Source organism: Pseudorca crassidens, chromosome 1 (genome assembly GCF_039906515.1).
Source record: "Pseudorca crassidens isolate mPseCra1 chromosome 1, mPseCra1.hap1, whole genome shotgun sequence".
Classification (NCBI taxonomy): Eukaryota; Metazoa; Chordata; class Mammalia; order Artiodactyla; family Delphinidae; genus Pseudorca; species Pseudorca crassidens.
In genome coordinates, this window is record NC_090296.1 from 127,929,923 (window position 1) to 127,945,333 (window position 15,411).

Consider the following 15,411-nt stretch of genomic DNA (forward strand, 5'->3'; position numbering starts at 1 on the left):
TAAAGAAAAATGTATGTAAATTTTTCATTTAACTTTTTGAGAAAAAGATATTTTATTGCTATTGTTCTTTTTGCCTTCTGTGAATAGGGTAGTTTACCTTTTGTAATAACATGAAATGGAATATAAAATATGTTGCATAACATATGGTGATTCATAATAAAAAACAGGTCTATGGATAATCTTTTTAAAACATGTGAAAAAGATCACATAATATTGGAGATATTTTCCACAAAGGTGTTATGTTTAGAAAAAAAGATAATATATTTTTTTAACATCTTTATTGGAGTATAATTGGTTTACAATGGTGTGTTAGTTTCTGCTCTATAACAAAGTGAATCAGCTATACATATACCCCCATATCTCCTCCCTCTTGCGTCTCCTTCCCACCCTCCCTATCCCACCCCTGTAGGTGGTCACAAAGCACTGAGCTGATCTCCCTGTGCTATGTGGCTGCTTCCCACAAGCTATCTATTTTACATTTGGTAGTGTATATATGTCCATGCCACTCTCTCACTTCATCCCAGCTTGCCATTACCCCTCCCCCGTCCTCAAGTACATTGTCCATGTCTGTGTCTTTATTCCTGTCCTGCCCCTAGCTTCTTCAGAACCATTTTTTTTTAGATTCAATATATATGTATTAGCATACAATATTTGTTTTTCTCTTTCTGACTTACTTCACTCTGTATGACAGACTCTAGGTCCATCCACCTCACTACAAATAACTCAATTTCATTTCTTTTTATGGCTGAGTAATATTCCATTGTGTATATGTGCCACATCTTCTTTATCCATTCATCTGTCAATGGACACTTAGGTTGCTTCCATGTCCTGGCTATTGTAAATAGAGCTGCAATGAAAATTTTGGTACATGACTCTTTTTGAATTATGGTTTTCTCATGGTGTATGCCCAGCAGTGGGATTGCTGGGTCGTATGGTAGTTCTATTTGTAGTTTTTTAAGGAACCTCCATACTGTTCTCCATAGTGGCTGTATCAATTTACATTCCCACCAACAGTGCAGGAGGGTTCTCTTTTCTCCACACCCTCGCCATCATTTGCTGTTTATAAATTTTTTGATGATGGCCATTCTGACTGGTGTGAGATGATATCTCATTGTAGTTTTGATTTGCATTTCTCTATTGATTAGCGCTGTTGAGCATCCTTTCATGTGTTTGTTGGCAAAAAAAAGATAATATTTTTAAAAAGGAACTCTGTGAGGGACATTGCTGAAGGGTTTTTAAAAGTCCATGAACATATCAGGTGAGAGGTACAAATTATGTGTTGGGAAGGGCAGTGATACCTTTTCATGGGAGAATATGACATAGGATAAAAAGTATGAAAAATGAAAAATAAGAAGATTTGAAAAAATGTGAAGATTTTGACTTAGGCGGCAGATCCTGGCATGAAGCACAAATCATAGTGTGCATGGGAATTCTTTGCATTTCACAAGGCACAGGCCACGGTGATGTGTAGAAGGAATGCCATTTCACTACAAACACAAAAATACAAATGAACAAACACATACAGGCAAACGTAAGTGACTAATGTCCTACACTCCTGCCATCAGACACGCATTCAGTCCTCCCTAAGGGAAAGAGGTAGTTGGAAGCAGGTGCAGGGCTTACCACCAGGTAAACATTGGCATGAATCTTCTTCTGTGAGGACCCGGATCCAATTCTGAAGCTCATGTGTGATTTCTGTCCACTTCTCAGGTGGAGTTGCCAAGCAAGGCTGGCCGTCCGCTAAGACAAGAACACCTTCGCGTGATATGATGACTGGAGGTATGAGGGAGACACGAAAGAAGTGGGATGGTCCCAGGGTGCTGAACCTGGCCATGGATCTCTCAGGGCCATAGACATCCCCCCACCCCAAGGTGTGCTATTGGATATTAGGGTTTCCTTGGATGGACCCAGTGACTGCAAGCGTGGATTCACTCTTCTTCTTGCTGAGTGGCCTGGGAGCTGTGGATTCCCCAGGCTGTTGGAGTACTCCGGGGTCATTGGATCCTCTTCAGAGCCACCCGGCCTCACAGTTGGATTCTGCAGTGCCCCAGCACGTGCTCGGATGGATGATGACTCCCTCGTATGCATTCCTTGGTAAATCTGAACAAAATAAGTGAGAATGCTCTACCATCTCCTCATCGAAACTGAGGTCCAGCACGTTGCCTCCCTTGGGGGTAGGGGACAGTTAGGAGTGAGGGCCAACGTTCCCTTGCTGACACGCATGCAAACACCACTCAGGGTGCCAGCATTGGAGGGGATCCTGTCTGAGGGTCGACTATGTCTGCACAGTAGCTGGGTAGTCTATGATCCCAGGTCCTTGGTGAAAGGCCAGTGAGGGATTGTGAGATGGCAGGCTCTCCTGCTGGTCTTAGGAGAAGGAGTGTGTGCAGATCTAGGCCCAGTGAGCTCGCGGCTTGGAGAGGTGTGTTTTGGCCAGGTTCCCACTTTGGGCGTGGCACTTCGGGGGGTGTATTCACTGTGCCCTTGCAGGGTTCCAGCTCCCCTTGCGTGGCAGAGGTCTTCCACTGGAAGTCTGTCTGTGGTCCTCGGGGACAGTGCCTTTGATCTCTGTGAGGTCCTTGTTAGTGTCGCTGTGGCAGTGGAGAAGTGCCAGAATGCATGGGATGGGGTCAGCGTCGTCAAATCAGACATGCTTGCAGTCTGTCTTCCCTGGTGTACAGTGTCCCCATGTTCGCATGATGTCTGTGGCTTCCAGTAGGGTCGAGTCGCCTTGTGAGCAGGAGGAGGGCACTGAGGATGAGGCTGTTGAGTGTTTGAACGTTTCCTCGGATTCAGGGCTCCAAACCCTGCCGGCTAGAAGCTGGCCGGGACGTGGCTGGAAAGGTAACCTAGCTTCTGCTGTGGGGTTCGAACCTGGGTCATGGTTGCTGAAGCCCACCACTTCCCATGGTGGGCATTCCCACAGGTCCATGGAAAGTGATTTGCCCTAGATGACAAGAAGTAGCACTTGGGCTGAAGTCCATTAGCCCCTAGAGAGGTGCCGGGCTGCATCTTGCCTATAGCCAGCTGCACGTCAGAGTTGGCACCATCAATGGGAGGTTCCCTTGCTTCCAAAAGCACTGGGAGTGGCCCCAAGTGCACATCAGATGTGCTACTAGCTGGCAGGGTCTCCAGGTCCACGTAGATGTCACACCCACAGCCGGGAGGCAGATCTCGTCGAGTCTTTGTGCTATGGTCACAAGGCGTGGCTGTGGGAGAGCGGGATCCATGGCCAATTTCAACAGCCCCTGGGGGTCAAAGTTCACATGCGGCCTCTTGAGGCTAACAGGGGTTTTCTCCATTTAGTGGGGGGGTCCAAAGCCAGGGCGCTGTGTATAAGCTGTGGCTTTTACTGTTCAGGTTCTCTGCAGAGGGCAACAGGGACACACAGAGACCAAGACGCGGATTCAGAGGAACACATAGAAACCCACAAGCGCATCCTCGTGCATACACGTGCATACACGTGCAAACACACACATACACCCTCAAACACACCGGCTAATGTAAGTGCCTAACTTCTACAGTCGTGCTGTCAGACACGCAATCAGTCCTCCGTAAGGGATAGAGGTCCTTGGGAAGGAGTTTCCAGGACCACGCCCCGGTAAATGTTCACATGAATAATGTTCTCTGAGGACCCCAGTCCAATTCTGAAGCCTGAGTGATTTCTGTCCACCTCTCTGGTCTGATGACTGGAGGTGCTAAGGAGAACTCGAAAAAGTGAGGCGGGTGCGTGTTGGTGAGCGTGGCCGTGGATAACTCAGGAAGGTAGGCATTCACCCACCCTAAGATGTGCATTGGATATTAGGATTTCCTCAGATGGGCCCAGTGGCTGCAAGAGTGGATTGACTGTTGCTCTTGCTGAGTGGCCTGAGGACTGTGGATTCCCCAGGGTTTTGGAGTACACCAGGGTCATGGCTGCTCTACAGAGCCTCGCAGCCTGCCCAGTTATATTCTGCAGCTTCCCAGCATGTGCTTGGATCGATGATGACACCCTTGTATGCATTTCTTGGAAAATCTGAACAAAATGAGTGAGAACACTCTACCATCTCCTCATCGATACTGAGGTCCAGCACGTTTCCTCTCTCGGGGGTAGGGCACAGTTAGGAGTAAGGGCCATCGTCCCCTCCTGACATGCATGCAAATACCACCTAGGGCTCCAGCATTGGAGGGGTTTCTGTCTGAGGGTGGACCGTGTCTGCACATAAACTGGGTCGTCTATGAATCCCAGGTCCCTGCTGAAAGGCCGCTGAGGGAATGTGAGGGGGCAGGCTCACCTGCTGATCTTCAGAGTCGGAGTGTGGGCTGAGGTAGGTGCAGTGAGCTTGCAGCTTGGGAGGTGTGTTTTGGCCAGTGTCACGGTTTGTGCGTGCCGCTTTGGGGGTTGATTCTGGAAGCCAAAATGAGAAAGCTTCCCTGGTTGGAGCCCGGAGCCTCAGGCCAGGCCTGTGGCCCTCCCTGTTTTTGTGTTTGTCATGGTGAAGTTCTTGAGTGGCCAGTGAGGCTGGAGCAGTGGGTGTGTGGGGCCTGGCGTTGGGCATCAGCGCAAGGGGGCTGATGGATTAGGCCTCGGTGTTGCGCTTGTCAGCTCCTGTATTGCAATTCCCGGCACAGTGTTTTCGCCACGTGGTCATCGTGGAGTGGGGTGAGGTCCGAGTGCTGCATTTAAGCCTGTGTCGTGGCTGATGGTCTGGACAGGAAGGTAAGGCATGATAAGGACAGGTCCTATGTGATGTTGTGGCATGGGCTGTCATCATTGGGTTGCAGGCTCTGGCCTCAGCTTCTCAAGGATTTGTCATGTACTTGATGGGCTGGCATCACCTGCCTATGGAGAGGATGGCTTTGGCGGTTCATGTGGATGCGACGAGGTAGGTAACCTGTGTGGACTTGTGATCCCGTTGCCAGAGAAATGATTCCCAAAGGGTGTCTTGCGTAACCTAGAAAAGATCGATATGCTGAGGAGTGTGTGCTGGCCTTCTGGGGGTAGGTGAGTTATGCTAACATGCCCTTTGGCCACTTTGTTCCCTAGTTTGGGAATGTGCAAAGCGAAAGTGTTTTTCCCGGAAGGCGTGACGCGGCCGGCCCATGAAGTACGGAGGCCTATCTAACAGCCAGAGGTTTATCCGAAGCAGTCCGTTGGCATGGTAGAGATGGGCGCACTGTTGTGATGCCAGGTGCGCTGACCTTGACAGCCACATTTCCCTTACTGGCTTCCAGGTCCCCTCTCGTGGCAGAGGTCTTCCGTTGGAAGTTTGTCTGTGGTCCTCGGGGACAGTGCTTTTGATCTCTGTGAGGTCCTCGGTAGTATCACTATGGCAGTGGAGAAGTGCCAGGATGCATGGTGTGGGTTTGGCATCATCAAAGCAGACATGCTTGTGGTTTGTCTTCCCTCGTGTATAGTGTCCCCGTGTTCGCATGTTATCTGTGGCTTCCAGTAGGGTCGAGTTGCCGTGTGGGCAGGAGGAGGGCAGTGGGGCCAAGGTTGCTGAGTGTTTGAGCATTTCCTCGGGATTCAGGGCTCTGAATCCTGCCGAGGGGGAGCTGGCCGAGACGTGGCTGGAAAGGTGGCCTAGTTTCTGCTGTGGGGTTTGAACCTGGGTCATGGTTGCTGAAGACCACCTCTTGCCGTGGTGGGCATTCCCACAGGTCCACGGAAAGTGATTTGGCCTAGTTGGCGAGAAGTCACACTTGGGCTGAAGTCCATTAGACCTTTGAGAGGTGCCGGGTTGCATCTTGCCTATAGCCAGCTGCAGGTCATTGTCAACGCCATCCATGGGAAGTTCCCTTGCTTCCAAAAGCGCTGGGAGTGACCCCAAGTGCACATCAGATGTGCTAGTAGCTAGCAGGCTGTGAGACAGATCTCCTCGAGTCTTTGGGCTTTGGTCAGAAGGCATGGCTGTGGGATAGCGGGAGTCGGTGGCCTATTTCAACAGCCTCTGGGGGTCAAAGTTCTCATGTGGCTACTTGAAGCTGGTAGGAGTGTTTCTCCATTCAGTGGGGTGGTCCAAAGCCAGGGTACTGTGTATAACCTGTGACTTTTACTATTCAGTGTCACTGCAGAGGGCCTCAAGGACACACAAAGACCAGGACAGGGATGCAGAGGCTGGCACAGAAACCCACAAGCGCATCATCGTGCGTAGTCATAGTCATGCACGCGTACACGCAGGAATATACACGTGCACCCTCACACACAACGGCCAACGTACGTGCCTAACTTCCTGCAGTCATGCTGTCAGACACACTTTCAGTTCTTGGTAAGGGATAGAGGTCCTTGTGAAGCAGGTTCAGGGCTCCAGCCCAGGTAAATGTTCCCATAAATCACGTTTTCTCAGGACCCAGGTTCACTTCTGAATCCTGCGTGATTTCCGTCCACATCTCAGGTGCAGTTGCTTGGCAAGGCTGGCCGTCAGCAAAGACAAGAGGACGTTTGCGTGGGCTGACGACTGGAGGTGCTGAGGAGAACTGGAAAAAGTGAGGCGGGCCCACGTTTCTGAGCATTGAGGTGGATATTTCAGGATGGTAGGCATTCAACCACCACAACATGTGTCATCGGATATTAGGTTTTCCTCTGACGGGCCCAGTGGCTTCAAGAGTAGATTGACTGTTGCTCTTGCAGAGTGGCCTGAGGGCCGTGGATTCCCCTGGGTTGTGGAGTACTACGAGGTCATAGCTCCTCTGCAGACCTGCATGGCATGCCCGGATGTGTTCTGCTGCGTCCCAGCACGTGCTTGGATCGATGATGACACCCTTGTATGCATTCCTTGGAAAATCTGAACAAAATGAGTGAGAACACTCTACCGTCTCCTTATCGAATCTGAGGTCCAGCACGTTTCCTCTCTCGGGTGTTTCAGACAGTGAGGAGTGAGGGCCAGTGTCCCCAACTGACATGCATGCAAACACCACCCAGGGCTCCAGAATTGAAGGGGCTACTGTCTGAGGTTCAACTGTGTCTGTCCGTAAGCTGGGTCATGTATGAATATCAGGTCGCTGCTAGAAGACCGTTGAGGGAATGCGAGTGGGAAGGCTCTCGTGATGGTCTTTAGAGTTGGATTGTGTGCAGGTGTAGGCCCAGTGAGCTTGCAGCTTGGAAAGGTGTGCTTTGGCCGGGATCACGCTTTGTGCACGCTGCTTCGGTGGTTAATTCTGGAAGCCAAAATGTGCAAGCTTCCCTGATTGGAGCATGGAGCCTCAGGCCAGGCCTGTGTGGCCCTCCATGTTCTTGAGTTTGGCGCGTTGAGGTTCTTGAGTGCCCGGTGGGGCTGCAGCAGTGGGTGGGTGTGGGCTGGGGTTGGACGTTGGTGGAAGGGGGCTGATGGATTAGGCCTCGGTGGTGCCCATGTCAGCTCCTCTACTGCAGCTTCTGGCACAGTGTTTGCACTAAGTGGGTCATCGTGGAGTGGGGTTAGGAGTGAGTGCTGCATTTAAGCCTGCGTGGTGACTGCTGGCCTGGAGAGGAAGGTAAAGCATTATGAGGAGATAGATGTCCTTTGTGATGTCATGGGATGGGCTGTCATCATTGGGTTGCAGATGCTGGCCACGGCTTCCCAAGCATGTGTCCTGTTTGTGGTGGGCTGGCATCAGCTGTGTATGTAGGGGGTGGCTTTGGCATTTCATGAGGATTCGGTCAGGTAGGTAACCTGTGATGAGTTGAGATTCCATTGCTGGAGGGATGACTCCCAAAGGGTGTCTTGCGGGACCTAGAGAAGATAGAAATGCTGAGGCGTCTGTGCCCCTCTTCTTGAGGATAGGTGAGTTATGCGAACATGCCCTTTGGCCACTTTGTCCCTTGTTTGGGAATGTGCAAAGTGAAAGTTTTTCTCCCGGAGGGCATGATGCGGCCGGCCCGTGTGTCATGCAGGCCTTTCGAACATCCAGAGGTTTACGCGGGGCAGAGATGGGGACACTGTTGCTATGCTAGGTGCGCTGCCATGGACAGGCACTATGCCCTTTCAGAGTTACAGGTCCCCTCACGTGGCAGAGGTCTTCTGTTGGAAGTCTGTTTGTGGTCCTCGGGGACAGTGCTTTTGATCTCTGTAAGGTCCTTGGTAGTGTCGCTGTGGCAGTGGAGAAGTGCCAGAATGCATGGGGTGGGATCGGCGTCATCAAAGCAGACATGTATGTGGTCTGTCTTCCTTGGTGTACAGTGGCCCCGTGTTTGCATGATGTGTGTGGCTTCAAGTAAGGTCGAGTTGCCCTGCGGGCAGGAGGAGGGCACTTAGGACGAGGCTGTCAAAAATTTGAGCGTTTCCTCCAGTTTCAGGGCCGAGAAACCTGCCGGCTGGGTGCTGGCAAGACGTGGCCGGGAAGATGGTCTAGTTTCTTCTGTGGGGTTCCAACCTGGATTATGGTTGCTTAATCCTACCACTTCCCTTGGTGGGCATACCCATGGGTCCACAGAATGTGATTTGTCCTATTTGGCGAGAATTGGCTTTTGGGCCAAATATCGTTAGCCCATTGAGTGGTGCCAGACTACATCTTGCCTGTAGCCATCTTCAGGTCGGTTTCAGCCCACCCATAGGAGTTTCCCTTGCTTCTGGAAGCACTGGGAGTGGTCCAATTGCATATCAGATGTGCTGTTAGCTGGCAGGATGTCCATGTCCACACTCATGTGACACCCACAACTGGAAGGCAGGTCTCATCTAGGTTCGTGCTTTGGTCAGAACGCATGGCTATGCGAGAGCAGGAGTCTGTGGCCTATTTCTACAGCTCCTGGGGGTCACAGTTCTCATAAGGCTCTTGCAGCTCACAGGGGTCTTTCTTTCTGTTGGGAGTCCAACCAGGGTGTTGTGTATAATCTCTGGTATTAACTATTGGAGGCCTCTGCAGAGGGCCACAGGGACACACACAGAGCAAGACGCGTTTTCAGAGGCACACACAGGAAACCACAATCGCATCCTCGTGCGCAGTCGCAGTCACACATGCCCACGCGCGTGAATACACATATACAGCGTCTCACACCCTGGCCAATGTACGTGCCTAACTTCCTGCAGACATGCTGTGAGACACAAATCAATACTCGGTGAGGGATAGAGGTCCTTGGGAAGCAGGGTCAGAGCAGAAGCCCAGGTAAATATTCTCATGGATCATGTTCCCTGAGGACCTCGGTCCACTTCTGAAGCCTCTGTTATTTCTGTCCACTTCTCAGGTGTAGTTGCTCGGCAAGGCTGGCTGTTGGCAAAAAGAAGACCTTCGCGTACTCTGATGACTGGATGAGCTAAGGAAAACTGGAAAAAGTGAGGCGGGCGCATACTGCTAAGCATGGCTGTGGATAACTCAGGACGGTAGGCATTCACTCACCCTAAGATGTGCCATTCTATATTAGGTTTTCCTCAGACGGGCCCAATGGCTGCAAGAGTGGATTGATTTTTGCTTTTGCTGAGTGGTCTGAGGACTGTGGATTTCCCAGGCTGTTGGAGTACTCCAGGGTAATGTCTCCTCTCCAGAGCCCCACGGCCTGCCCGGTTATGTTCTGCAGCTTCCCAGCATGTATACGGATCTATGATGACACCTTTGTATGCATTCCTTGGAAAATCTGAACAAAATGAGTGAGAACACTCTACAGTCTCCTTATTGAAACTGAGGTCCAGCACGTTTCCTCTCTCGGGGTTAGGGCACAGTGAGGAGTGAGGGTCATCATCCCCTCCTGACATACATGCAAATACCACCCAGTACTCCAGCATTGGAGGGGTTTCTGTCTGAGGGTGGACCGTGTCTGCACATAAACTGGGTCGTCTATGAATCCCAGGTCCCTGCTGAAAGGCCGCTGAGGGAATGTGAGGGGGCAGGCTCACCTGCTGATCTTCAGAGTCGGAGTGTGGGCTGAGGTAGGTGCAGTGAGCTTGCAGCTTGGGAGGTGTGTTTTGGCCAGTGTCACGGTTTGTGCGTGCCGCTTTGGGGGTTGATTCTGGAAGCCAAAATGAGAAAGCTTCCCTGGTTGGAGCCCGGAGCCTCAGGCCAGGCCTGTGGCCCTCCCTGTTTTTGTGTTTGTCATGGTGAAGTTCTTGAGTGGCCAGTGAGGCTGGAGCAGTGGGTGTGTGGGGCCTGGCGTTGGGCATCAGCGCAAGGGGGCTGATGGATTAGGCCTCGGTGTTGCGCTTGTCAGCTCCTGTATTGCAATTCCCGGCACAGTGTTTTCGCCACGTGGTCATCGTGGAGTGGGGTGAGGTCCGAGTGCTGCATTTAAGCCTGTGTCGTGGCTGATGGTCTGGACAGGAAGGTAAGGCATGATAAGGACAGGTCCTATGTGATGTTGTGGCATGGGCTGTCATCATTGGGTTGCAGGCTCTGGCCTCAGCTTCTCAAGGATTTGTCATGTACTTGATGGGCTGGCATCACCTGCCTATGGAGAGGATGGCTTTGGCGGTTCATGTGGATGCGACGAGGTAGGTAACCTGTGTGGACTTGTGATCCCGTTGCCGGAGAAATGATTCCCAAAGGGTGTCTTGCGTAACCTAGAAAAGATCGATATGCTGAGGAGTGTGTGCTGGCCTTCTGGGGGTAGGTGAGTTATGCTAACATGCCCTTTGGCCACTTTGTTCCCTAGTTTGGGAATGTGCAAAGCGAAAGTGTTTTTCCCGGAAGGCGTGCCGCGGCCGGCCCATGAGGTACGGAGGCCTATCTAACAGCCAGAGGTTTATCTGAAACAGTCCGTTGGCATGGTAGAGATGGGCGCACTGTTGTGATGCCAGGTGCGCTGACCTTGACAGCCACATTTCCCTTACTGGCTTCCAGGTCCCCTCATGTGGCAGAGGTCTTCCGTTGGAAGTTTGTCTGTGGTCCTCGGGGACAGTGCTTTTCTCTGTGAGGTCCTCGGAAGTTCGCTGTGGCAGTGGAGAAGTGCCAGGATGCATGGTGTGGGTTCAGTGTCATCAAAGCAGAAATGCTTGTGGTCTGTTTTCCCTGGTGTACAGTGTCCCCGTGTTCGCATGTTATCTCTGGCTTCTAATAGGGTCCAGTCGCCATGTGGGCAGGAGGAGGGCAGTGAGGACAAGGTTGCCAAGTGTTTGAGCATTTACTCGGGATTCAGGGCTCTGAATCCTGCCAGAGGGGAGCTGGCCGAGATGTGGCTGGAAAGGTGGCCTAGTTTTAACCGTGGGGTTTGAACCTGGGTCATGGTTGCTGAAGACCACCTCTTGCCATGGTGGGCATTCCCACAGGTCCACGGAAAGTGATTTGGCCTAGTTGGCGAGAAGTCGCACTTGGGCTGAAGTCCATTAGACCCTTGAGAGGTACCGGGTTGCATTTTGTCTGCTGCCAGCTGCAGGTCATTGTCAACGCCATCCATGGGAGGTTCCCTTGCTTCCAAAAGCGCTGGGAATGACCCCAAGTGCACATCAGATGTGCTAGTAGCTAGCAAGGTCTCTAGGTCCATGTAGATGTGACACTCACGACTGGGAGGCAGATCTCCTCGACACTTTGTGCTTTGGTGAGAAGGCATGGCTGAGGGATAGCGGGAGTCGGTGGCCTATTTCAACAGCCTCTGGTGGTCAGATGGTCAAAGTTAGCATATGGCCTCTTGAAGCTGGCAGGGGTATTTCTCCATTCAGTGGGGTGGTCCAAAGTCAGGGTATTGTGTATAAACTGCGACATTTACTATTCAGTGTCACTGCAGAAGGCCTCAAGGACACACAAAGACCAGTACAGGGATTCAGAGGCCCACACAGAAACCCACAAGCACATCATCATGCGTAGTCATAGTCACGCACGTGAACACGCAGGAACACACACATGCACCCTCACACACAAAGGCCAACGTACATGCCTAACTTCCTGCAGTCATGCTGTCAGACACACTTTCAGTTCTTGGTAAGGGATAGAGGTCCTTGTGAAGCAGGTTCAGGGCTGCAGCCCAGGTATATGTTCGTATAAATCATGTTCCCTAAGGACCCCCGTACACTTCTGAATCCTGCGTGATTTCTGTCCACATCCCAGGTGCAGTTGCTTGACAAGGCTGGCCGTCAGCAAAGACAAGAGGACGTTTGCGTGGGCTGACGACTGGAGGTGCTGAGGAGAACTGGAAAAAGTGAGGCAGGCCCACGTTTCCGAGCGTAGATGTGGTTAACACGGGAAGGTAGGCGTTCACCCACCCTAAAATGTGCCTTTGGGTATTAGGTTTTCCTCTGACGGGCCCAGTGGCTTCAAGAGTAGATTGACTGTTGCTTTGCAGAGTGGCCTGAGGGCTGTGGATTCCCCAGGGTTCTGGAGTACAACGAGGTCATGGCTCCTCTGCAGACCTGCATGGCGTGCCCGGATGTGTACTGCTGCGTCCCAGCACGTGCTTGGATGGATGATGACACCCCTGTATGCATTCCTTGGAAATTCTGAACAAAATGAGTGAGAACACTGTACCGTCTCCTCATCGAGTGAGGTCCAGCACGTTTCCTCTCTCAGGCGTAGGGGACAGTGAGGAGCGAGGTAGGTAACCTGCGTAGAGTTGTGATCCCATTGCCGGAAGAATGACGCCCAAAGGATGTCTTGCAGGACATAGACAAGATAGACATGCTGAGGGCCAGCGTCCCCTGCTGACATGCATGCAAACACCACTCAGGGCTCCAGACTTGGAGGGGCTTCTGTCTGAGGGTCGACTGTGTCTGCCCCTAAGCTGCGTCGTCTGTGAATATCAGGTCACTGCTGAAAGACCGTTGAGGGAATGTGAGGGGGCATGCTCTCCTGCTGGTCTTCAGCGTCGGAGTGTGTGCTGGTGTAGGCCCAGTGAGCTTGCAGCTTGGAAAGGTGTGTTTTGGCCGGGATCTCGCTTTGTGCACGCCGCTTCGGGGTTTAGCTCTGGAAGCCAAAACGAGCAAGCTTCCCTGGTTGGGGCCTGGAGCATCAGGTGAGGCCTGTGGCCCTCCCTGTCATTTGGGTTGGGGCTTTGAAGTTCTTGAGTGCCCGGTGCGGCTGGAATAGTGAGTGGGTGTGGACTGTGGTTTGGCTTTGGCAGAAGGGGACTGATGGATTAGGGCTAGGTAGGGCCCATGTCAGCTCCTCTACTGCACCTCCCGGCACTGGTGTTGGCACTAAGTGGGCTATCGTGGAGTGGGGTTAGCACCGAGTGCTGCATTTAAGCCTGCGTGGTGGCTGTTTCCTGGAGAGGAAGGTAAGGCATCATGAGGACATGTCCTCTGTGATGTCGTGGGATGGGCTGTCTGTGGGAGAGCGGGAATCCGTGGCCAATATCAGCAGACCCTGGGTTTCAGAGTTGGCATTCAGCCTCTTGAAGCTTGAAGGGGTCTTTCTCCATTCAGGGGGGGCAGTGTGCAAAGCTAGTGCGCTGTGTATAAACTGTGGCTTTAACGGTTCGTTGTCTCTGCAGAGGGCCTCAGGGATACACGGAGACCAAGATGCGGATTCAGAGGAACAGAAAGAAGCCCACAGGCGCATCCTCGTGAGCAGTGACAGTCACACACGTGCACACGCGTGAACACACACATAGACTCTCTCACATACCGGCCAAGGTACGTGCCTAACTTTCTGCAGTCGTGCTTTCAGACAAACATTGAGTCCTCAGTAAGGGTAGTAAGGGTAGTAAGGGTAGTCCTCAGTAAGTTGCAGGGCAAGAGTGGCCGTCAGGAAAGGCAAGAAGACTTTGCGTTGTCTGATGACTGGAGGTGCTAAGGAGAACTGTAAAAGTGAGGTGGGGGCAGGTTGCTAAGCTTGGTCCTGGATGACTCAGGATGGTAGGCGTTCACCTACCCAAAATTGTGCCAGTGGATATTATGTTTTCCTCAGACTTGCCCAGTGGCTTCAAGAGTAGTTTGACTGTTGCTCTTGCAGAGTGGCCTGAGGGCAGTGGATATCCCCGGCTTTTGGAGTACTACGATGTCATGGCTCCTCTGCAGACCCTCATGCCATGCCTGCTTGTGTTCTGCAGCGTCCCAGCACGTGCTTAGATCGATGATGACACCCTTGTGTGCATTCCTTGGAAAATCTGAACAAAATGAGTGAGAACACTCTACCATCTCCTCATCAAATCTGAGGTCCAGCACGTTTCCTCTCTCGGGCGTAGGGCACTGTGAGGAGCGAGGTAGGTAACCTGCATAGAGTTGTGATCCCATTGCCTGAGGAATGACACCAAAGGGTGTCTTGCATGACGTAGAGAAGATAGACATGCTGAGGGCCAGCGTCCCCTGCTGACATGCATGCAAACACCACTCAGGGCTCTAGACCTGGAGGGGCTCCTCTCTGAGGGTTGACTGTGTCTGCCTCTAAGCTGGGTTGTCTGTGAATATCAGGTCACTGCTGAAAGACCGTTGAGGGAGTGTGAGAGGTCAGGCTCTCCTGCTGGTCTTCAGAGTCGGAGTGTGTGGTGGTATAGGCCCAGTGAGCTTGCAGCTTGGAAAGGTGTGTTTTGGCCGGGATCTCGCTTTGTGCACGCCGCTTCAGGGTTTAGCTCTGGAAGCCAAAACGAGCAAGCTTCCCCGGTTGGGGCCTGGAGTATGAGGCCAGGCCTGTGGACCTTTCTGTCGTTTGATTTGGAGCTTTGATGTTCTAGAGTTCCCGGTGTGGCTGGAGCAGTGAGTGGGTGTGGACTGGGGTTGGGCTTTGGTGGAAGGGGACTGGTGGATTAGGCCTAGGTAGGGCCCATGTCAGCTCCTGTACTGCAGCTCCCGGCACAGGTGTTGACACAAAGTGGGCTATCGTGGAATGGGGTTAGCACCGAGTGGTGCATTTAAGCCTGTGTGGTGGCTGTTTCCTGGAGAGGAAGGTAAGGCATCATGAGGACATGTCCTCTGTGATGTCGTGGGATGGGCTGTCATTATTGGGGTGCAGGCGCCGGCCACGGCTTCCCAAGGATGTGTCCTGTCCGTGATGGGTTGGAATAAGCTGCCTATGAAGGGTATGGCTTTGGCAGTTCATGAGGATGCGGTGAGGTAGGTTATCTCCGTAGATTTGTGATCCCATTGCCGGAGGAATGACGCCCAAAGGGTGTCTTGCAGGACGTAGAGCAGATAGACATGCTGAGGCGTCTGTGCCGCTCTCCTTGAGGATAGGTGAGTTGTGCGAACATGCCCTTTGGCCACTTTGTTCCCTTGTTTGGGAATGTGCAAAGCGAAAAGTTTTTCTCCCACAGGGCATGATGCGTCCGGCCCGTGAGGCACGCAGGACTTTCTAAGAGCCAGAGATTTATCTGGAGCAGTGTGTTGACGGAACAGCGACGCGGGCACTGTTGCGATGCCGGGTGCGCTGCCGCAGACAGGCACTGTGCCCTTTGAAGCTTCCAGGTCCCCTTGGGTGGCAGAGGTCTTCCATTGGCAATCTGTCTGTGGTTCGCGGGGACAGTGCCTTTGATCTCTGTGAGGTTCTCGGTAGTGTTGCTGTGGCAGTGGAGAAGTGCTAGGATCCGTGGGGTAGGGTCAGTGTCATCAAAGCGGACATGCTTGCGGTCTGTAATCCCTGGTGTACAGGGTCCCCCTG

General features: G+C 52.3%; 1 long non-coding RNA gene and 6 other non-coding genes across 7 annotated transcripts in view; all 7 read left to right on the top strand.

The window, feature by feature from the left end:
* Positions 1-15,411, top strand: part of LOC137232892 (uncharacterized) — a 54,580-nt gene that overhangs the window by 24,190 nt on the left and 14,979 nt on the right. Inside the window, exons 4-10 of the long non-coding RNA XR_010947236.1 lie at positions 1,711-1,779; positions 1,891-2,094; positions 9,143-9,278; positions 11,929-12,067; positions 12,164-12,411; positions 13,310-13,451; positions 13,868-14,008. This is a non-coding gene — a long non-coding RNA (uncharacterized lncRNA). The remainder of the gene's footprint in view (positions 1-1,710; positions 1,780-1,890; positions 2,095-9,142; positions 9,279-11,928; positions 12,068-12,163; positions 12,412-13,309; positions 13,452-13,867; positions 14,009-15,411) is intronic.
* Positions 2,061-2,153, top strand: LOC137207637 (small nucleolar RNA SNORD116). The gene has a single exon (XR_010935191.1). It is a non-coding gene; the product is annotated as a small nucleolar RNA SNORD116 (small nucleolar RNA).
* On the top strand, positions 3,976-4,068 carry LOC137207594 (small nucleolar RNA SNORD116). Its single transcript, XR_010935173.1, has one exon. It is a non-coding gene; the product is annotated as a small nucleolar RNA SNORD116 (small nucleolar RNA).
* LOC137207486 (small nucleolar RNA SNORD116) lies at positions 6,728-6,820 on the top strand. Its single transcript, XR_010935117.1, has one exon. It is a non-coding gene; the product is annotated as a small nucleolar RNA SNORD116 (small nucleolar RNA).
* LOC137207589 (small nucleolar RNA SNORD116) lies at positions 9,490-9,582 on the top strand. Its single transcript, XR_010935172.1, has one exon. It is a non-coding gene; the product is annotated as a small nucleolar RNA SNORD116 (small nucleolar RNA).
* Positions 12,278-12,368, top strand: LOC137207620 (small nucleolar RNA SNORD116). Its single transcript, XR_010935184.1, has one exon. It is a non-coding gene; the product is annotated as a small nucleolar RNA SNORD116 (small nucleolar RNA).
* LOC137207606 (small nucleolar RNA SNORD116) lies at positions 13,885-13,977 on the top strand. Its single transcript, XR_010935178.1, has one exon. It is a non-coding gene; the product is annotated as a small nucleolar RNA SNORD116 (small nucleolar RNA).